Source organism: Leiobunum rupestre, chromosome 10 (assembly GCF_980474605.1).
Source record: "Leiobunum rupestre chromosome 10, qqLeiRupe1.1.hap1, whole genome shotgun sequence".
Taxonomy (NCBI): Eukaryota; Metazoa; Arthropoda; class Arachnida; order Opiliones; family Sclerosomatidae; genus Leiobunum; species Leiobunum rupestre.
In genome coordinates this window covers 32,599,423-32,623,123 of record NC_143393.1, presented here as the reverse complement: position 1 = coordinate 32,623,123, position 23,701 = coordinate 32,599,423, and the positions used below count along the sequence as shown (strand labels likewise).

Genomic DNA, 23,701 nt, shown 5'->3' with positions numbered 1-23,701 from the left:
GCAAAAGCGATCAACATAAAGCTCATGCATGTCCATTCAAAGACTCCAAATGCAATCAATGTGACCGTAAAGGCCACATTGCGAAGGCGTGCCTCAACCCTCCTGACAAGGAAAAAGACCGAAAACAGGCACCACCAAAGCGGTATAATCAATCGAACAACATCGATGAGACACAAAAAAACCAATCGAGCTATTACGACGAGTACGAGGTCGACGTCTATCACGTTGGTGACGCCGGACGAGACGTCAACACCGATCAGCCAAACTCGACTACGGTCCAAAACATTGACGCCACTGACGAAGAGGTTCCACCGCCCGACAAAATACAGCTACTAGTAAACGGTAACACCGTGTCTTTTGAGATAGATAACGGCTCAGACTACACAATGATTCGCGAACGCGATTTTGACAGAATCGGCGAACATTCTGAGGTCTACCCTTTCTCACGTAACCTCCAATCCTACACAGGAGACAGGCTAACCTTCCACTCATTATCGTCAGCGGAAATGGGCCAAATCTGTGTGGCCGAAAATGGCTATACTCGTATCTCAACATCCTACCATCTGTCAACCAGCCAACAACAGCTATACACACCATCCAGAACGGAGATCCAGAGGTAAATACGCTGTTAGAAAAACATTCCAATCTTTTCACCTCAGGCTTGGGAAAGCTAAAAGGGGTACAGGCTCACCTGTACATGATTGACGATGTGCAACCCAAGTATTGTAAAGCACGGACCATACCTTACGCGCGCAAGGAGCGTGTGGAGGACGAACTCCGACGAATGGAACGAGAAGGGATTATCGAAAAGGTGGATTATTCCCACTACGCCTCACCTATTGTAACGGTACAGAAACCTAAAGGCGGCATACGTACATGCGCCGACTTAGTGGTCGGCTTTTGGATAACAATTAACCGTTTGTTTGGATAATATCCATAAACAAAAATTATCCAAAAAATAATCAGTTATTTTTGGCTTTTTCCCATATTAAATCGTTTTTGTCCATGGATAATATCCATGGATAAACGGTTAACCGCAATTTTTATGATTAATTGAAATTTTGCCAGTTAATTTATCTGCTCCGCCGATCTCTACGCCGACTACAAAACGTCGATAAACCCTCAACTGAATATCGATCAGTACCCCTTACCAAAACCGGAGGACATCTTTGCACGGTTGGCCAGATGCAAGTTTTTCTCCAAATTGGACCTTCGCGAAGCTTACAACCAGGTTGAGCTAGACGAGGAGTCACGGAAATACACAGTGATAAACACAACATTGGGCCTCCTCCGTTTCAATCGCCTACCTTTTGGAGTGGCCTCCGCATCCGCCATATTTCAGAGGTTGATGGACATGGTCCTCTGCGATGTCAAAAATGTCACACCCTTCCAAGATAATACGCTCGTGGGAGGCAGCACAAAAGAGGAACATCTGAAGGTTTTGGGCACAGTTTTACAAAAATTCCGTGATTTTGGCTTAAAATTAAAACTGGAAAAATGCAAGTTCCTCCAACCAGAAATTGAGTTCCTGGGCCACCGACTCGATGAGCATGGCATTCATCCGTTGGAGGACAAGATGACAGCAATAATGAACGCCTGAAAACGTAGAAACACTGCGCTCTTTCCTAGGCATGCTAAATTATTATTATCGCTTTCTCCCGAACAATTCGTCACGCCTTGCACCGCTCTATTCCCTTCTTCAACATGCTGCACCATGGACGTGGGGTAAAGAACAAGAAGTTGCATTCTCAGAAGCCAAGAAAACATTGAAAACCTCAAATCTCTTGGTCCATTTTGACATCAACAAGGAAGTCACGGTCGCATGTGACGCCTCACCGGTGGGCATCGGCGCGGTAATATCTCATCTCATAGATGGTCAAGATCAACCGATCGCTTTCGCTTCTAGGAGCCTCACCTCCGCAGAAGAAAATTATTCACAGCTCGACAAGGAGGGTCTCGCCCTCATATACGGAGTGACGAAGTTCAAGGACTACTTGTACGGCAAGAAATTTATGCTCTACACAGACCATCAACCCCTCGTATCACTTCTAGCTGCTCACAAAGCGATCCCAGCCAGGATCCAGCGATGGTCCCTTATGCTCGCTGCATACTCATATGAGATCAAGTTCCGAAAAGGGTCGCAAAATGCAAACGCCGATGCTTTAAGTAGATCACCTATACCGTGTACGACACAAAACACTCCGGTACCCGCTGAATATGTTTATCTCATAAAAAGCATAGCAGAGGCCGGTCCACTCACGCCACGTCAGCTTGACGATGCCACGCAAGCAGACCCCCTTCTACGGCAGCTGAGAAATTGTATGACGAAGGGGTGGCCAAGTAAAATCCATCCAGATTTGGCCGCATATCATCGTCGACGAGATGAACTGTCCAATTTCAACGGCATCCTGCTCATGGGCAATCGAGTGATAGTTCCAGAAACTAAACAACACGAACTTCTACAAGAACTCCACAGCTCCCACCAAGGTGTGTTTAACATGAAGGCAGTGGCCAGGTCTCGAATCTGGTGGCCCACTATTAACACGGATATTGAAGCTATGTCAAACACTTGCCAAACATGCAGCCTTGCCAGCAAAACAATACCAACCATGGCCAACCACAAAAACCCCTTGGGAAAGGGTGCATGCAGATTTTGCGGGTCCCATTGAAGGAAAATACAGCAAATGGCTTGAGGTATTTATAACTACCACACAATCGTCACAAGCCGTCATGAAGTGCCTTCGACAATGCATTGCACGTTTCGGCATAATGATCACACTTGTTACGTATAACGGTACCTGCTTCACGAGTAATGACTTTGAAGACTTCACGAAAATTAATGGAATACACCACTTGCGCACCGCACCACATCACCCCGCTTCTAACGGAGCTGCTGAGCGTAATGTGAGAACCATCAAAGACAACCTCAAAAATTATCCAGTATCAACTTTGAAGCCCTTGATATCGTTCACACCGGACTCACTGTACACAACACTGGATCTTTAGACGAACGCATGGCCAGGATTCTCATCAACCACAGGCGGACGCCTACTTCCTGCGGCAAATCACCCGCAGAACTGATGTTAGGACGTAACATCACAACACGGCTTCACTTATGTCATCTAAAAAACTGTAATACACAGTACCCGATCGGTGTCGCAGACATAGACACCACTGACCGTACACAAAAATTTAAACTAAATGACACGGTTTACGCCTACAATTTTGGTGTCGGAGAAAAATGGTTTAAAGGCACGATCACTAGTCACCTTGGCAAAATGTATACCATTCAAATCAATAGAGGAGAGATACGGCGCCACCAAAATCAACTACGCTTGCGGATGGAAACCTCCACTGAAAAGTCATCTGACGTCACACCAGATGGTCATGTACCAAATCGAAACCAAATCCCAAGCACTCCCTGTGCATCCACAAGAGGAGAAGTTCCAGCTATGATCACTCCATCCATTGCGACACCATCCCTAGTGACTGTTCCAATTACACCAGCCATAGTGACAATACCAGTCAGGACGACAGTCCCAGCTACGGCTCCCCGCACGCCACATAGAACTCCAGTCCAGATTCCTGGTCGTAAACCTTCATCAATAATCAAACTATGGTCGGACTTCATCCCCACACTAACGAAGAGTCCACACTCGGTTGAAAATGAAAGAAGCTCAACAGCAAAAACACCATCGCCCATAAATTCACAAGAAACCACATCTTAGGCACTCACGAGGACAAGACGTCAGACAAAAAAAGCCCGTTACAGATTAAATCAACCAACATTGTTCTCGAATTAAGTAGTATCTTTCGTATAAAAACATTATTATTTACGAACATAACAATACTTATATAATTTATATAATAACTCTTCGTCGTGCAATTATTTTTAGTTTAATCCACAATAGATGTTATTAAATATATGTTGGAGAAGGGGCACCGTTCGTATTGACAGCGAGATTCAATCAAGCAACGGGCGGCCTCGGGAGCTGGAGAAAATCCCACTGTCAGTCAATATGGACAAGGGGTAAAGAGGATAAAATTGATGAAATCCCTTATTCCAAAAACTAAAAATGGAAATTGTTCTAAAACTGTCCAAAAAAGAGCTTTAAGAAAAAAAAACCGCTCGTGAAGCCTTTCGTTTTTAAATTTTTATTGATATAAAACTGATCATTTACTGCTTATTTATAACTTTTAATTCCTTCCGTATTCCGCTGCTATTCAAGGTATCTCGTTTCTGGTACTGAAAATATGTTTTGCTTTTTCTTGTTGGACCTTTCAAATGGCAGTTAATTAGTATTTAAAAGCACCTAAGTTTGGCATTCTTCGAATTTTCTAAATCACTGCCCATAATTTTTCCCACAATTCACTTATAATAGAGTCCTTATCCAGCTCCCCTTTTATGTTAATATTTCTCGTTGTATTTAGCCGTAATGGATCTTTAAAGTCAACAAATATGCAAATAATATCACAGGCTTTCTTAAAAAACTATAGGCATTCTCTGATAAATACAATAAATCCCCTCTATCTTGTTTCTGAGTCCACACTTGATATTCTTGGTTGGCGCCCAATTTTTTGACTAGACAGTTCCTCCAAAATTCTTCACAATCATAAAAGCCAATAATTTTGTCTAACGTATATCCAGCCACTTGATGTAACGTATTTGCTTCTTTTGCCTTCACATCTGAGGCACTGAGTACGCACACAAATACATTTAGATTTCTAACTGTTTTACTAGTTGCAGTTGTATTTTGACTTTTATCGATTTCATTATAGTGGTTGGAAAGTTCATCAAAAAAGCGAACTAGGAATATTGCAATAACAAAGTCTCGATCCTCGTTATTTAATTTGAAATTTTTTAGTGGGACGAATGACACTTTTAGCTGGCCATAGAAGCTCCTTGGAGACATCAAATTATTTCGGTTAAAAGTAAACCTCTGTTTGTCTAGCATGCCATTAACAGGGAATATTTAGGCTTAGTTTCTCTATTCGGTGTTATAGTCGCAAGCCAGATTTCCCGCACGGTTCTGACGAGTCCCAAATAGGACGAAACCGGTCTACCGTTGAATTTTTTTTTGCCAATTTATTTAACTTAATTTAATTATCACTCGAAGATCTATTTGGTCCGAGTTTCGCGTTTTTTGTTAGCTCGAAGTACTATCGGTACGAGCTATTAGTAAGTTTTTAAATTTCTTCAAATTTATTTAGGCCTTAGCTTTATTATACCTTTTCATTATGGACTTATCTACTTATTCGCCAATTTTATCATTTTTAACATAACTCTAGTCTAATACGGAAGGGATAGTCACTCGTAAAAAGTGCTTACACTTGATTATTGATTTTCCAAAAATGTTCTGTGATTTCTCAAAATAATTTTATGATTTCCATTGATTCGTATGAATAGAGCATTCTATAAAATCGGCCCAAAACCGGCCAAACTTTTGATACAGACTATAGAGCTAGTTCAGCAGGACTAACAACATTTGTTATTCATTGATTTAAGAGAATCCGGCTTATGTCCTATCTTTATATGAATATTTTAGAGACGTACCTTTTAGGAGTTGTAGGAGTTGCTCTAGGTGTTGAAGTGTGTTTGGGGTTAAGAATATTTTCATGAATGATCTAAGTTTTTTTTAAACCCGTGCATTTTGCTTATTTGCCTTCATACATTTATTACAAAAATCATTTAAAATAAGAAAAACGGCGCGGAAAGCCGGAAATTAGTGAAGCCTAGGCTAGCAACTAGGCTACTCCTAAAAATCGACTGCTCTCTATTTCTTACGGGTTTGCCAGATAAATATTTTTCTCTCACACTAAAAACTGGCCAAACCTTCATCGCCTCCGAACTCAAAAGGGGGAAAGCACACCACACCGATTTTAGAGAACGTTCTATTATCGAGATTACCTACGATTTGTACACCTGATTGCAAAAGTGACTAACCCCCTGCAAACTAAAATTGATCAAAATTTGTATTTTGTTTCTTTATCAGATAGAATTTCTTTCAAATAACTTATGTTCAGTGTTAATCAACAAAGCACAGTTAGGCAAATTTTTTTCAAAATTTTAAGCAAAAATCGTGTTTTATTTGATTAAATTGCAATGTATCAAATTCAACTTTATTCCTAATTGATCTACAGCGAATTGGATATCTCTGGATAGCAATTGGATAGAAATCGCGTATAAACGTTACATATCCGGCTGCTCTTGAAAAACCTTTCTAGGTTTTAATGTATCAATTAGAGCTCCACCGCGGAGAAACCTTGAAGCGTATAACATTATTTTCTTGGTATGAATCAAATTTGTAAACCGAGCGACAACGAATATTTTCGGGACGTAAACCCGTAAACCAGCTCTTTGTCCGTTAGAATTCCATTGACCATGCAATCGACCACTTCTTCTGGTTTGACAAAGGGAATATGACCATCATAATCACATTTAAACAAAGCCGTTTGACTTAAGAAGGGAAACACCACGGTCGTTTTGACACCAGTTCGGCCGGCTGCCATCAAGTCCATAGTCAGAGAGCTCATCATACCCACCACGGCATGTTTGCTGGCGGAGTAGGCAGCAGCTTTCTCGGCGCTGAAGAGACCAGTAATACTGGCGACAGCCACGATATGTCCGTGGTTGGTTTCCATCATGTGCGGTAAAAAGTCCCTCAGGGTCCAGACGTGGGCCATCGTGTTGACGGCCATCACTTTCTCGAACAGGGCGTCACTCGTTTCCCACAGCGCCCCCGATTGAGCTATTCCCGCGTTGTTAACCAAGATGGTCACCGGTCCCACTTCCTCCCGGACCAGTTTGGCGCCGCGATATACTTGCTCCTTGTCGGAGACATCCAGGATGTACTTGCGGATGGTCCCCTTGACCGCTTTCACCAGACGGATGGTATCGTCGCAGCCTTGGTCGTCCACGTCCCAGATGACCACTTTGCAACCCAGTCTGGCCAGTCTGACGGACAGTAATTGTCCAAACCCGCTGCCGCCGCCGGTTATCAATGCTATTTCACCCTGAACGCTTTTCTTCGGTAACAACGAACTTGGGATGATATTGGAAAGCAGTAATTTGATCGAGTCGGCTACTGCGAGTAGAAGTAACCAAATAAATTTGACTAAAAACGAAGCGACTTCCATTTTACAACCACGACTATAGCGACAGCTATAATACGAACTCAAAGCTGTCGCGTTGGTTATTCAATCAACTTACAAAGTGATTGCAGAACACTTTTCGAAAAGCCCTATCTAGCTTTGGAGGTCAAATGTCGACGAGGGGAGATAAAACCAATTTTTACGACAATATGATTCGGTAATATTTGGAGTCGATTTCGTCGTAAACCGCCAGCTTTTCCTTAATTTACATAATAAACAGTTTAAAAAATATATAGCGGTGGCACGTGAATTTTCTCGAATCTGATCATCCTCTGAAGTCCTCGCTTAATATGGAACATATACCGAAGCTAAAAAGCACCGACAAAGAAGTGTTCAAATTGGAATAATCTAACAATTTCGAATAAGAATGAGATAGAATTTAAAAAATACTAGGGTCGTAAATGATTGGCCTCGAATATAAATATCCTTGAAATTGAAAAAGAACACTAGGGTCGTAAATTATGTCTAGAGTCTGAATAATCTCGAAAAATCGTGGACGAAGAATGCAAGGCGACTCACTAAACTGGTGGAATCGCGAAATCATAGTTCATTTGAAGAGGCAGTCTAGGTTTCAAATTATTAGTCAAAGGAAAATTATTGAAAGTGATTGCTTTCTAATTTGATACGATTCATAGAGTTTCATTTTCTGATTCAAAAAATGTATATACGCGGAGTTAAATTTAATTATTCACGCTGAAATTGACATTCGGTAATTGCGTAAACAAAATGTAGCGCCCTCTTCAGTTGGGTAGGTTAACTACTGACGAACAAATAAATTGCATGGCGCAAATTGTTTCTTGGTAGCTGTATCTTCCCGTTGGGCATTCCCATATTTATTTAGCGCTTTTTTAAACCTAAAACCCCATTTCAGTTTCAACTTTATCGTGGAACCCTCGCGTGAAGAATTTAAATTTAAAATTAATAATTAAATTAATTTAAATTTAAAATTAATAATTAAATTAATTTAAATTTAAAATTAATAATTAAATTAACTAAAATTAATAATTAAATTAATTAAACTAGTTTTATATTAAATTCAAATTCAGAATTAAACTATTTTTAAATTAAATTCAAATTCAGAATTAAACAATTTTTAAATTAAATTCAAATTCATAATTAAACTATTTTTAAATAATTAAATAATTAAATTAATTTAAAATTAAAATTAAAATGAATAATTAAATAAATTTAAAATTAAAATTAAAATGAATAATTAAATAAATTTAAAATTAAAATTAAAATGAATAATTAAATAAATTTAAAATTAAAATTAAAATGAATAATGAAATAAATTTAAAATTAAAATTAAAATGAATAATTAAATAAATTTAAAATTAAAATTAAAATGAATAATTAATTTAAATTTAAAATTAATAATTAAATTAATTTAAATTTAAAATTAATAATTAAATTAATTTAAATTTAAAATTAATAATTAAATTAATTTAAATGTAAAATAAATAATTAAATTAATTTAAATTTAAAATTAATAATTAAATTAATTAAACTAGTTTTAAATTAAATTCAAATTCAGAATTAAACTATTTTTAAATTAAATTCAAATTCAGAATTAAACTATTTTTAAATTAAATTCAAATTCAGAATTAAACTATTTTTAAATTAAATTCAAATTCAGAATTTAACAATTTTTAAATTAAATTCAAATTCAGAACTAAACTATTTTTAAATTAAATTCAAATTCAGAATTAAACTATTTTTAAATTAAATTCAAATTCAGAATTAAACTATTTTAAATTAAATTCAAACTCAGAATTAAACTATTTTTAAATTAAATTCAAATTCAGAATTAAACTATTTTTAAATTAAATTCAAATTCAGAATTAAACAATTTTTAAATTAAAATCAAATTCATAATTAAACTATTTTTAAATAATTAAATAATTAAATAAATTTAAAATTAAAATTAAAATGAATAATTAAATAAATTTAAAATTAAAATTTAAATGAATAATTAAATAAATTTAAAATTAAAATTAAAATGAATAATTAAATAAATTTAAAATTTAAATTTAAATGAATAATTAAATAAATTTAAAATTTAAATTTAAATGAATAATTAAATAAATTTAAAATTTAAATTAAAATGAATAATTAAATTAATTTAAAATTAATAATTAAATTAATTTAAATTTAAAATTAATAATTAAATTAATTTAAATTTAAAATTAATAATTAAATTAATTTAAATGTAAAATAAATAATTAAATTAATTTAAATTTAAAAATAATAATTAAATTAATTAAACTAGTTTTAAATTAAATTCAAATTCAGAATTAAACTATTTTTAAATTAAATTCAAATTCAGAATTAAACTATTTTTAAATTAAATTCAAATTCAGAATTAAACTATTTTTAAATTAAATTCAAATTCAGAATTTAACAATTTTTAAATTAAATTCAAATTCAGAATTAAACTATATAAATTAAATTCAAATTCAGAATTAAACTATATTTAAATTAAATTCAAATTCAGAATTAAACTATATTTAAATTAAATTCAAATTCAGAATTAAACTATATTTAAATTAAATTCAAATTCAGAATTAAACTATATTTAAATTAAATTCAAATTCAGAATTAAACTATATTTAAATTAAATTCAAATTCAGAATTAAACTATATTTAAATTAAATTCAAATTCAGAATTAAACTATATTTAAATTAAATTCAAATTCAGAATTAAACTATATTTAAATTAAATTCAAATTCAGAATTAAACTATATTTTAATTAAATTCAAATTCAGAATTAAACTATATTTTAATTAAATTCAAATTCCGAATGAAATTAATATTAAAATATCATTACAGTGCGTTTTTCTCCAAATGTTTGTTTGGCAAAATATAGATGGCGACTTTTACGCCGGATCATATTTAACTTTTAGCAACTTGTTTAGAGTATAATCCCAGCGCCATCTATGATACGCCGCAATAAAAAAAACAGATAATTAAAAGCTTAAATGTCAAACATTGTTTACCAACCTAATCTGATTCGGGCTATGTACAGGTAAAATGAACTACAAAAGACCCAAGCGTGTATGCCAAATAGATCATTTTACCTTTGCACAGTCGATCTGATTCGATAGTGTGAGCTATAATCGTAATCTTATCAGTTGCTTGTAACCAAAGATAATATAAACAGCTCGTAACCTAGATTCGAAATAGCAGCCTCGCGCGTAGTCAATAGCGTTTACCCACAGTAACTTCCCGCTGGAACTTCGATAAAATTAGCTCCATAGTTACCATGGTAACTACTTACCTTCGCTGGTTTTTTAGGCGAATAACATTAGCAGTATTGGAAAGTGGGTACTTTTCCCGAAGAACAATATACTTAAATTTAAAAAATAAGAACGATTAATATGACTCTTCCGATAGTTTTAATACTAATTTTTTCACCGAACCTGTTTTCAACACTGACACTCACCAATTCGCGACCGAAAACTATCGCTACGCCCCCTTTGGTTCGCCATTGAAACCTAGATAGGTAGCGGCTAAAGCAGACGCTATTAGTTTTTCCTCATCGTTATTCTTAAATTTGAATTTATAAATAATAATACTTACATTTTAATTTAACTTTTTCATCGTTTGCTTATATTTTGATAAGTTAATTTAAGAAAAAACGTTCTTATGACTTTTTAATTTGTCTATAGCAGACGCTAGATCATAGGCGGAAATTTCTAACACAACCAAAACACGCGACCAATAATATCAATCCTTCCATTCCTGGGGCTTTATATTCTTTGCGCCACCTAGAATCGTTTCGGTCGCGCAACCGAACTGAGTAAAATATTATCGTTCTTGGTAGTAGTATATTTTGGCTTGGACATATTTTGACACTAGGAGGTCAAACTAAACCATATAATAACTACGAAAATCAGTTTGGTTATATTTGTTAATTGTCATACTTTTTGTTATTATGTTACTTGTGATACTTCCGATATTAGTTTTTTTGGTCATCTATTATGTATTTTAAAATCGCAAAAAAAGTTAATAAAACCGTAAATAAGACCAGAAGTTCATAATATATATCTTACATACTCAAGATATTCGACATATTAAACCTGCAATAGAAAACGGGCAGGGTAAACCGTAGGTTAAAAAGTTTGCGCCCAACAAAGCTACGTCTACTTTAGAGTGCGAGCTCAACCTGTCTACTATCTTGCAGCGTTCAAAAAGTGCGACGTGACTGAAGCGCGCTGGTGACGTTTTTCCTCCCCCCTCCCCAAGTATCAATAACAGTGGCGTAGACGAGGGAAGGGTTTCAGTGTCCAAACCCCTCCCCGTTGTCACCACCCTTGACTGGGTTCTGGCTACGCCACTGATCAATAAATACATTCACGAATCAAGTAACTCAATTAAATTCGATGGTTAGAATGGTATAATAACACCGAGGGGCTGATCACTCCGCGTAATCGGTGTACAGAGCCGTACCTTTGACTGTACTAATGGGATTACGCGTAATCTTTGAAGTCCCAGCCTTTGGCAGTGGTAATCTAAGCGTAATCCGGCGTAATCGGTGTACACAATTTCTAAGAGTGGTTAGCCCCTCGAATAACACCCACATCATAAGAATGACCAGTAGTGGTAGTTTAGGAAACTACATACTTATATACAGGCGCGTAGGAACATTTTGGATCAAGGGGGTACAGATTGGTTATTCAATAGTTGTTTTAACTTGATAAAATGTTGCTCTTACGTCACAAGACCCAGCTTTAGTAGTATATTCTTCGCACGAGCGATTTGCACGGGCGCTAGAAAATTCGAAATTCCTCTGGCGACTGTAGCGAGCGCTCGTACTACCTCGTAGACTTGTCAAAGTAAGAGACTGTGACGTAAGAGCCACATTTAAGCAAGAAGGCCACGTTACTTTATAAAAAGAACTATTCATAAACTTTCAGACGAGGTATCGAAGCTTACATACGTTGAAGGGAATCCCTTTGAACTTCTTTCGGAAGCGAGATTAAACTATCATTAGTGCTTTTGTCAGACCAAGAATGGACTTATTTTTACTTAGGGGAGATCTACGGAGATCATGGTCGAATATTCTCCCCGGCGCGAGAGGGGGAAGGAAAAACGTCACCGGTGTGCGCTTCAATCGTATCGGAAGATGTCAGTTTTAGGGAACCAATGAGATACAGAGCTGATTAGATTTTGTTTAGAGGGAAGGAGCTTACAGTTCGAGCGTGAAGGGCGTTTGGGAGCGAACCTAAAAATCGTCTCAAAGTAGTCATTATCGCTAAGTACAAATAAATCCATTCTTGGTTTGACAAAAGCGTGCTAACCTCGCCCGTTCGTGAGACGGGCGGTACCCAAACAGAGGCGGTAGTTTTCAAAATATTTCGATAAAAGTCATCAACTTTGCTTCTGCCATAGAGTAACAGTTTCAAACAGAACTTGACGATGCGTAATCTTCGTACGGCTACGCGATAAGTTATTAGAGTACCTGTAAATGTATACTAAGGCAAAAACGACAGCGTTGACGCGAAAAAATTATCATAGCATTAGGCCTAACAAAAAATGTCGCGTCGTTTTTCGCCGAGTCAAAAGCAGCCTTTTAGGCCAGCTGTTACAATAACGGCGTAATATTTTTTTAAATGAGTCGCAGGTGGAACGGGGAAATGCTTGGCTAGCGTCATTAATGGCCAATTTGGCTACACAAAGAGAGCCATACATTAAGACAGTCCCCTGCCAGAACCACCCGCCTTCCAACTCGAAAGAATTACTCCGAAAGTCAGTGAAACGTAACACTTTTCAGCGTCGAAGGGGAAAATAATGATGAAAATAATATTTCTATGACTATAATTGTGGAAACGAAATTTATGTTTGCAAAATTTTCGGTTTAGTTTCGCGTTTTGAAAGTGAAGCCTTGTCTTCTAGGTTTAATTTAAGAATAAGAAGTAAAATGTACGTTAACTTAATACTTTTACAATTAAACGTCTAGATATAGCGGTACTACAAGAATAAATGACTAATTAGTTTGCGTTTACATTTCAGAAAATATTTATCCTACGTTTCCGAATGGCGCTGAAGAAAACCTCCAAAATCGTCTTCTAGATATTTTTAACTCAACCGAGATTCCCACAACGTTTTGGGAAGGTTCTAAAAATAAAAGTGTAACGAAAATACGTCAACAGTCGATCTTCCTCGGCGTACATCCATAACTGTGGCTTTAATAGTAGGTGCTATTACGAGGAAATATTTTATCACCGTTCGCAAATTTTTCCATTGGATAAATAGACTTCAACAATAGCTCAACGATAGAACGGATGAGCGCCATGTGTTTACGTATTACGCCGAAAAGGTTTAGGGGAGCCTCGTGAGATAACGGAGCGTGGCCTGTGCCTTGGGGTTTCGCGTGCCAATATTGATTGGCGGAGCGGGAGCCGGCGTCGGGCGCGTGGCAAGAAGCGGCAACATGGCGGGTGTCGGAGAGGCTCCCGATGGAACGGCGGGCTCGTTTCAGGACGTCAACTTAACCGAAGACGACAAAGAAAGGATTAATAAGTCGACCAAGAAGTTGAGTTCGGGCTCCAGCGAAGAAAACGTAGACATTCCTCTCTCTTGCTTCGACAAGTTCAAGAAACTGGTGTTCAGTAAGGAAGAATGGGAAGCCTACCTCATCGAGAAAATGGAAAAATATCAACAACGTCGTTTGAAAGGTAGGTCCATCAGCTGTACAATCTCCTTCAGGTGCAAAATCATTTGATGGGTCACGGTTAATCTGACTATATCCTGTATATCTAACCAACGGTCTAGGATAAGGATAAGCGATGTAAGGTGTAGGCGTAAAAGTGTAATAAGGGGGAGGCTCGCAAATTTACTATAAATCCCCTTCCCGAAAGATTTTAGTCAGTATCGATCAAATGCATTTTAATGAATAACAATTTAAAAAAAATAGTAAAATATTAAATTCTAAGATGAAAAATTTCTTCAGGAGAAGTATGGCTTAATCTGGCGTCAAGTTGGTTTCGCGTTCTTAGATTTAAAGAAAAAAAATGGATTGTTATTTGGCCAGTAATTTTACCTTTTCAGTGTACCTCCATAGAGCCACGAAGCGGCGAACGGGAGAAGCTCATATGGATTTATGTTTGCTAAGCCACGGCCAACTTTGATCTCGCGCTATAGCGGCCAACCCATTCGTTGAAGTTTCTATGTTAACCTACGAGCATAAGATATCTCTTATGTGTTGAGCGCAGCTAGGGGAATGTTTTCTTTAGAAGCCAATATAAAAATCTGTATGAGTTCAGCGCCACGCTCGTTATAGTGGTAAAATCCTTGCTCACGGAATTTCGGCGAATGGGTTGGCCGTTATAGGGCGAGATCAATTAGTCAACGGAGCGATTACAAACATCACTTTGCACGATTAATATACATGGTCCTATGTAGAAAAAAGAACAGTTAAATAAACCACGGCCAACTTTGATCTCTCGCGCTACAGCGGCCATCTCATTCGTTGACGTTTCTGTGTTAACCTATTAGCAAAAGATGTGTATGACGTGAGCGCCCCTAGCGGATTATTATTTTTAGAATAGTTTTTACATTGAAGCCAATATAAAACCGAGCGTGGTGCTGAATTCCTACACGTTATAGTACAGTTTATTGGGGTAAAATCCTTGCTCACGGAATTTCGACTAATGTTTTGGCCGCTGTAGCGCGAACAGCGCGTGATCAAACTTGGTCGTGAATAAACCAATCGAATAGTTTCTGGGGCGTAGTAATTCTCATCCCCGGAACAGGCGAATAAAACGTTTTAGGGTAAAAAGAGTACACTTTTAGTCCGAGAACCATCGAAAAGAAACCACCTATAAAAAGAACTATTCTAATCTAGGTACGGAGTTCTAAATTATCTTTGATCAAAAGAATGTTAACGAAATTGCCCGATTTTAAAATTAAGTTTTGGCGCGTGAACCCCAGTTCGCACTATACTAATTGGCCCACTTAATTGTACCAAACTAATCGTAAGGAAGAAAATTGTATACTATGAACAGGAAAATTGTAACAATTGTTCCCACTTTTTCAGGCTTACTAATAGTTGGATACAATTAAGTGGCCCAATTATTTGTATAGTGTGAACTAGGCTTAACAGTACCTTTACATTGTGAGGTATAGCAATCATCCTGCAATCATGTATACCTTGTTTTTATACCTTAACATGGCGGTGTATTTTCACGCGCAAAATGAATTTTAAGATACACCAATTAGATGGAAATATTTGGATATAAGCCTCGGACACCCCCCCAGCATGGCCCAGAATACAGCTCTGCCAGGCAAAACGAAAAAGATGGCAGTGTGGTCCGATTTAGATTAATTTCGTTTGTTCAGATTAGTACTCCGATGATGGCCAACTTTCGTTTTCCCGCCAAATGTTCAGTTTGGAAAATAATATTGTAAGACTAGAACTATTATTAAGTAAATCTTAAAGTAAAGCTGCGTTTTTCGAAGAATTCGATAGATTCATGGCCATCTCTAATAACAGGGGTCTCTTCATAATGCAGGTGGCAATGATAAAACCGCCACTTGCTTTAAAGGGACACAGAACCGTTAAAATTTTTTGGGTGGGGCAACGGAATCACGTGCCCGAGTGTGAGGTGCTACATAAAATTCGGATCCAATTTTCAAACTATTATGTAGACCTTAATATAACCTTCAAGGCGATCTTTACGGAAGGACCCCTTTAACCCCCATCCTTCATTTCGGGTTTCAAGGAACCCGAACCCGACCCGATAATAATAAAAATTAGCTGGGCCAGTTTAAAAATTAAATGCTTGGGGTGTTAGACCACTTAATTAATTCAAAGTTTTTTCCCTTCAAGATTTTAGTTCATTAACAAAATTCGAAATTAATCCCAAAATTGTTTAGTCTTTGCTTCTACGCTGCGTGCTTGGCCTTGTGTCAATAATTGTATGTATGGGTGGGTGACTGGGTGTAGTGAGTCGTCTACTCTACACTCTACACATAGTATAGAAGAAGCGAATTGAGCAGTTAGCAAAAAGAAATATAAACAAGTCTCTCTCTCTCAGTAGGCTTGTTCGAGTCGGGTCTATAGGGAAACGGCAGCTTTGCTGCCTTTGACTGTAAGCAGATTTATAGTTCTTCATTTAACACTCCAAATTTTGAAATACCCATAATAACTAACCTACTAAGCCTATGCCCTAGCACATATTGTCAAGTATAGATAATTTGACCATAAATTTTGATAGCCTGATTTTTAAGGTTAAAAATGGTAAGTGGCCAGTGGCCATGTTTTAATGGATGCTTCAATAAAAGATACTCGGTTTTTACTCCTCTCTCCAAATTCATCTGGGAAGGAACTATTTCCGGTCGGTTTTGTTGTGTCGTCTGCATTTTCTAAAAATAAGGGCTGGTCCGCTCAGGCTGGTCTGACTTCGAAAGAAGTTTAGGGTAGTTTACTATCTAGTTACTTTTAAATTCAACCATCTAAAAGATCAGGTTTATCTGTCAGACGATTTTAGGGTAATTGCCTATTTATTCTCAATTTGTTTGTAGCGCCACTTTATTTAAAAAAATATTCTAACATTTCTTACGCAGGCTTACGATTTTTTCTTAATAATTGTACCGTATTCGCTTATATTATACAATATAGGGAGCTAACAGTTCTACGTCTCACGACGTCACCCATGCTTTTTCCTATTGAAAAAAAATTCTACCCAACATGGCGGCCACAGCCAAAGCAACGGAGTGTTAGTTCCCTATAAGGTTTTAGGCAAAAATACACTTTTTTAGTCGGCTTGTAAGGCAAACTAGACCTGATAAGTGATAACATTTCGGGTTGAAAATCATGACCCGACTCGAACCCCGATGGCTTTGGCAAACACTAACAAGGAGACTACCCGAGGTGTAACTCATCGATTTTGTTTAAATTCAGGGATTAAGAAGACCTTCATGTAACTTCAAAAAACCGCAAAGGAAAAAAATGCGATGGGCTTTAGTTTTACCATGGCAACCGAAAAAGTTTTTGACAACTAAAATAATATATTAATCTATGTAAATTAACATGGCCAAATCGAAGATTCTAAGGGTCCCCCCTTATGAAATTATTCAATTTTTTTAAAACAAAGTCTAATTTGGGTCAATGTCTAAATTTGTTTCTGTATAATTATAAATACATTCAAATATTTCATTTAAATTAAAAATTATCTTAAACAATATTGTTTAACTTCAAATATAATATAGTGGGGTGGCAGAGTGGTTAGCACTTTCGCCTCGCAGCAAGAGGAGCCGGGTTCGATCCCAGCTTGTGGCACTGGGTGAAAATTCGTAACAACTCCTTCCGCGTTGAGTTTGCAAGTTCTCTCCCCACTGGTTTAAGGGGTTTTCCCCCGAGTTCTTCGGTTTCCCCTTCCATAAAAACCTGTTGAGGTTAACGGTAATAGTTAGTGTAGGGAGCTGTTGGCTCGATCACGTGGCATGCAGGGCTTGCCACCACCCTCCTACGCATTGTAACCCGGCCACCTGAATTAAAGGCTTCAAAAGTCGCTTGACGACCTAAGGTGGTGCCTTGGGTATTAGCCTAGTTGATTATTATTTGTTTAAAAAATACCTTAGGGATATATACTGTCTATGGTTTCACTATCTAAATTCTTTTAATTTTGCACGTACTTAATAAAGCTTTTCGAATTAAATTTACATAACCTGCTCAAATTTTATTCTATTCAAAAACTTTATAAAATTTCATCCATATCCAATTTACAGTACCTGATAAATCTAAACAAATTTAGACATTATATATGAATTTACCCAATTTACAGTACCTGATCAATCTACCCAAATTTAGACATTTGATATGAATTTTACCAATTTACCTGAATTTAGATATTTAGAGTAAATTTACCCAATTTACCCCTTTGAATTTAGATTTTTACCCAAATTTATTCGGCTTTATCGACCAGAATAACCCTTAAGACTAATTTTTATCCAAAGGTAGGGTGGTAAATTCCAAAAAATTTGGTCGATTTGTCGTGGAATGACCCCAAATTTAGAAGTTTACCGAAATTTTGATATTTACACAATTTAGATATGTACCAAATTTAGATATGTAACAAATTTAGATATGTAACAAATTTAGATATTTACCAAATTTAGATATTTACCAAATTTGGATATTTACCAAATTTGGATATTTACCAAATTTGGATATTTACCAAATTTGGATATTTACCAAATTTGGATATTTACCAAATTTGGATATTTACCAAATTTGGATATTTACCAAATTTGGATATTTACCAAATTTGGATATTTACCAAATTTGGATATTTACCAAATTTGGATATTTACCAAATTTGGATATTTACCAAATTTGGATATTTACCAAATTTGGATATTTACCAAATTTGGATATTTACCAAATTTGGATATTTACCAAATTTGCATATTTACCAAATTTGCATTTTTACCAAATTTGCATTTTTACCAAATTTGCATTTTTACCAAATTTGCATTTTTACCAAATTTGCATATTTACCAAATTTGCATATTTACCAAATTTGCATATTTACCAAATTTGCATATTTACCAAATTTGCATATTTACCAAATTTGCATATTTACCAAATTTGCATATTTACCAAATTTGCATATTTACCAAATTTGCATATTTACCAAATTTGCATATTTACCAAATTTGCATATTTACCAAATTTGCATATTTACCAAATTTGCATATTTACCAAATTTGCATATTTACCAAATTTGCATATTTACCAAATTTGCATATTTACCAAATTTGCATATTTACCAAATTTGCATATTTACCAAATTTGCATATTTACCAAATTTGCATATTTACCAAATTTGCATATTTACCAAATTTGCATATTTACCAAATTTGCATATTTACCAAATTTGCATATTTACCAAATTTGCATATTTACCAAATTTGCATATTTACCAAATTTGCATATTTACCAAATTTGCATATTTACCAAATTTGCATATTTACCAAATTTGCATATTTACCAAATTTGCATATTTACCAAATTTGCATATTTACCAAATTTGCCGGATAACAATGGCACTTTCTAAATATGAATCGACCCTTTTGAATCCAAAAATGCAGGTTTCAGGGGCGTAACACATCATTATTAAAAAACTTGTTAAAAACGACATTTGGCGTTTCCGGCGGATATGGAAATGCTACACGTGAATCAAGACATAGGTATGAAAGATACATGTATTAGTAAAATATTACAAATAAAATTGGTTTCAACTTTCTGTCACACTTACCTAAGTGACGCCACCGAGGGGTCACACTTACCTAAGTGACGCCACCGAGGGGTCACACTTACCTAAGTGACGCCACCGAGGGGTCACACTTACCTAAGTGACGCCACCGAGGGGTCACACTTACCTAAGTGACGCCACCGAGGGGTCACACTTACCTAAGTGACGCCACCGAGGGGTCACACTTACCTAAGTGACGCCACCGAGGGGTCACACTTACCTAAGTGACGCCACCGAGGGGTCACACTTACCTAAGTGACGCCACCGAGGGGTCACACTTACCTAAGTGACGCCACCGAGGGGTCACACTTACCTAAGTGACGCCACCGAGGGGTCACACTTACCTAAGTGACGCCACCGAGGGGTCACACTTACCTAAGTGACGCCACCGAGGGGTCACACTTACCTAAGTGACGCCACCGAGGGGTCACACTTACCTAAGTGACGCCACCGAGGGGTCACACTTACCTAAGTGACGCCACCGAGGGGTCACACTTACCTAAGTGACGCCACCGAGGGGTCACACTTACCTAAGTGACGCCACCGAGGGGTCACACTTACCTAAGTGACGCCACCGAGGGGTCACACTTACCTAAGTGACGCCACCGAGGGGTCACACTTACCTAAGTGACGCCACCGAGGGGTCACACTTACCTAAGTGACGCCACCGAGGGGTCACACTTACCTAAGTGACGCCACCGAGGGGTCACACTTACCTAAGTGACGCCACCGAGGGGTCACACTTACCTAAGTGACGCCACCGAGGGGTCACACTTACCTAAGTGACGCCACCGAGGGGTCACACTTACCTAAGTGACGCCACCGAGGGGTCACACTTACCTAAGTGACGCCACCGAGGGGTCACACTTACCTAAGTGACGCCACCGAGGGGTCACACTTACCTAAGTGACGCCACCGAGGGGTCACACTTACCTAAGTGTCGCCACCGAGGGGTCACACATGTGGGAAAATCTCGTGGAAAAGGTCATAAGTCTTAGGTTCCAGGGTGCGAGTGTCTTGTGCATAAAATTAATAACTGCAGCCTATTGATGTTCATTTTGAAATAATGGCTGCTCAATATCGGTTTGTCGGCAATCCGATCAAGTTAAATTAATAAATACACTGATAAAAAATTAAAACCGCAATTTGACGATCATTTGGGCTTTCAATATAAACATTTCGATCATGTGGGAACTGCTTTTCGGTTGTCGATCAAAAGTATCCCTTGTCGATCATTTGGAATTCGATCAAATGGACCCAAGTCAGACTTTGTACATAGGTGACAAATCCACAATTTTTCAAAAATTCCAAATCCGGTTTATAAATTTAAATGTCAGACCCCTCGGACGCCACTGGTAAAACGTAAACAGCACGCGAGAGATACATGTAGGTACATGTACCTGACACACTTCCGTGAAACATCTTTAGAACATTGGTTTCTGGTTGGTCCAACAGCTCGTACTGTTCGCGCTTTTTCAATCGTATATCGTGTGCTTTTATTGAAATGTCCTATCAACTTTTGGAAGGTATACTAGTAATAGAAACCCGATTCTCACAATAAGTGATTCTTTTCCCCCTACCTTGAACCGGAGTGAAGGAGGGGTTTTTAAATTGATTGGCCAACCGCCCCCTCTACTGCGGATAAATAGAAACTTGTAAAAAATAATAAAACAATCGTATTTACGATTAATTATGAAAATAATGTAATGAAATTTATATACTTTTATTATAAATAATTTTAGTAAATATTTAAGATTAGGAAACCAAATATAATTAACGATGTTAATGAATCGGTTTCCCAGATGGCACTCCCGTGCAATAACTACAAAAGATGGAAAATTTGGGGAAAGCAAGTCGGACTTATACGGGCCATCCAAATGCTCCGTAATACAACCTCCTATAGTTTAATAAGCCTGGTAATATATTCATAATTTCTTAGAGGCGGATGGAAATTCTATGTTTTAAACCCCAAATCAATATACTGCCGAGCCGCTACGGGATCCGTCGGAGACGTTGTACTCATCAATTAATTAAATAACGCGTCGACGAGTTTTGAAAGATGGAATTAGATCACAATTATTCCAAACTTTAAAAGAAAAAGAAAGTAAACTAAAGGAGGTAAATATTCACCAACGTAAAGATTTGAACAAAGATAAATATTACCGCAAGATCCGGTAGTGGCGCTGCGGTACTGCGATTTGGGGTCTTAACCAGGGTGAGAAATAAGGATTTTTTTTAAACTGGACCTATGGCCAGTAGAGCCTAGGTAGTTTAATTAAAAAACTGGCCACTGGCCACTTACCATTTCTAACCTTCAAAATCAGGCTTTCATAATTTATGGTCAAATTCTCTATTCTTGAATAGAGACTTGGCACTCCGTAGCTTTGGCTATAGCCGCCATTGTGGTATTATTTTTCTCCCCACGATAAAAACTATTTAAAAAAAACCGTGACGTAGCACTGCCAAGTCCCTATTGTGCTATAGACCTGACCAAACAAGCCTACTGAGAGCAAAGATAATTTAAACCCGTACCCTAGATTCGAAATCACTCTCTCGCGCGTTGCCGATAGCGTTTACCCACTTCCCGCTAGAACTCAGAACAAATTCGCACCATGGTTTGCGCCTTACCGCAACCGATGGAGCCCGATTTTTCTGAGGTCACGTGTCGGAAAATGGTAAACGCTTCGTAACAGAACCGTTAATGGGAAAGCTCTCAGTATCAGACTTGTAAATAGTGGCAGTCCACGCGTCAAAAACCCCTGAAAAAAATCATGGGACTCCTAAAAAAATGTCTTTAGAAGGGGGTAAAGAGTCCACGGGACTCCCTCAAATTATATCGTTAGCTGTGTAAAAAGAGGGAAAATTTCGAGAATTAAATAAAAAGTAGAATTATTTTTCTCTTTGAGGCATCTGTATAGTGTATACTGACCGCCACTATTTCAGCTCTCCCAATATTAGTCGGACTCCCCACGGAGCTAGAGCTCCCCTATCTACTTATCTGTGAGGCCTATAGAAATTGACAATGACCAATGAAAAATTTTGAAAACTTGGACCTACCAGGGAAAAACCTCTTTTAACTTAAACAGGTGTGGCCCGTGTGGTCAATAATTTCCATACTTCGTTAGTCTAAGACTAACGAAGTATGGGAATTATTAGTCCATAATTAATCGCATGACTCCTGTTAATAGTCTTGCTCTGTATTCCATTTGCTTTATTAAAATGAATAAAGGTACAAAGAAAATTAAGCTCTATGGGTTTGGAATGAAGACTTTAATGGTTAAATTAATTGTGATAATATTTACGAGCATTTTAATTTACCCGATCACGATTATATATGAAAATATGTAAACTTTGATGCTATAGTTCGATTACTGACTGACTCATTTATAATACCATAAAAAGTTTATAGGCCACTTATTTTCGAATATAATATGGAGGAATAATGAGAGATTAAAGAACATATAAATTTAAACGAGGGGGGGCGAAGAAAGAGGGAAGAGTCCTGGACTCGTCGAAAAAATAGATCGGCGGAGGGGTCCGGTCCAGTGGACTCTCTTAAAAATATACACTATTTACAAGTCTGCTCAGTATTCGAATCTAGGGTACGAGTTTAAATTATCTTTGAGAGAGAGAGAGAGACTGTTTATATTTCTTTGGCCTAACTGCTAAATTCGCTTCTAGAAGCAAAGACCAAACAATTTTAGGGATTAAAATAGTATTTTTTTAATGAACTAAAATCTTGAAGGGAAAAAAACTTTCAATTTATTTAGTGGTCACCAGGGCCACTTACACCCCCAGCATTTAATTTTTAAACTGGCGATTGGCCTGTGATAGTGCCTTATTTCTCACACTGGTCTTAACCATCGCAGTTCCAACCCCTCTACGCTTGCTCTAAGGCTATAGACTACACTCCACCCCGCGATTGTATCTCTAGTTCACGTAGTCCTATATACTCTTTGGACTAATAGTGAATTAAATACATAGAAAGTGCATTATTTTATTTTATTTTATAGGTAACGTAGACAAATGATGATTGACTGTGTATGCCAAAAACTCGCTTTGGAAGAGACCACGGAAGTTTCCTAAATTGTGCAATTATTTTTATTCATCTTTGTATTATTTTATATGTGAATAAGCTTCTTCACTGTATAAATTGTTCACTATGTAATAAAAGTAAAATACTTTTAGAAAATTGAATTATTAATGTTACAAAGTAATAACCTCGAATAAAATTAAACGACGTATTTGTAAATTCCACTCTAGAGCAATGTTTCGCTTCTTTGGTAAC

At 37.0% G+C, this 23,701-nt stretch overlaps 1 long non-coding RNA gene and 1 pseudogene across 1 annotated transcript; one reads left to right on the top strand and one right to left on the bottom strand.

Annotated features, from left to right (window-relative positions):
* Nucleotides 1–6,184: 6,184 nt before the first annotated feature.
* Nucleotides 6,185–7,137, bottom strand: LOC149925427 (estradiol 17-beta-dehydrogenase 11 pseudogene; annotated as a pseudogene).
* A 5,651-nt stretch (nt 7,138–12,788) lies between these two features.
* Nucleotides 12,789–23,642, top strand: LOC149925426 (uncharacterized). The gene is made up of 3 exons (XR_016477078.1): nt 12,789–13,075; nt 13,166–13,830; nt 23,427–23,642. It is a non-coding gene; the product is annotated as an uncharacterized LOC149925426 (long non-coding RNA).
* The last annotated feature ends 59 nt before the right edge of the window (nt 23,643–23,701 follow it).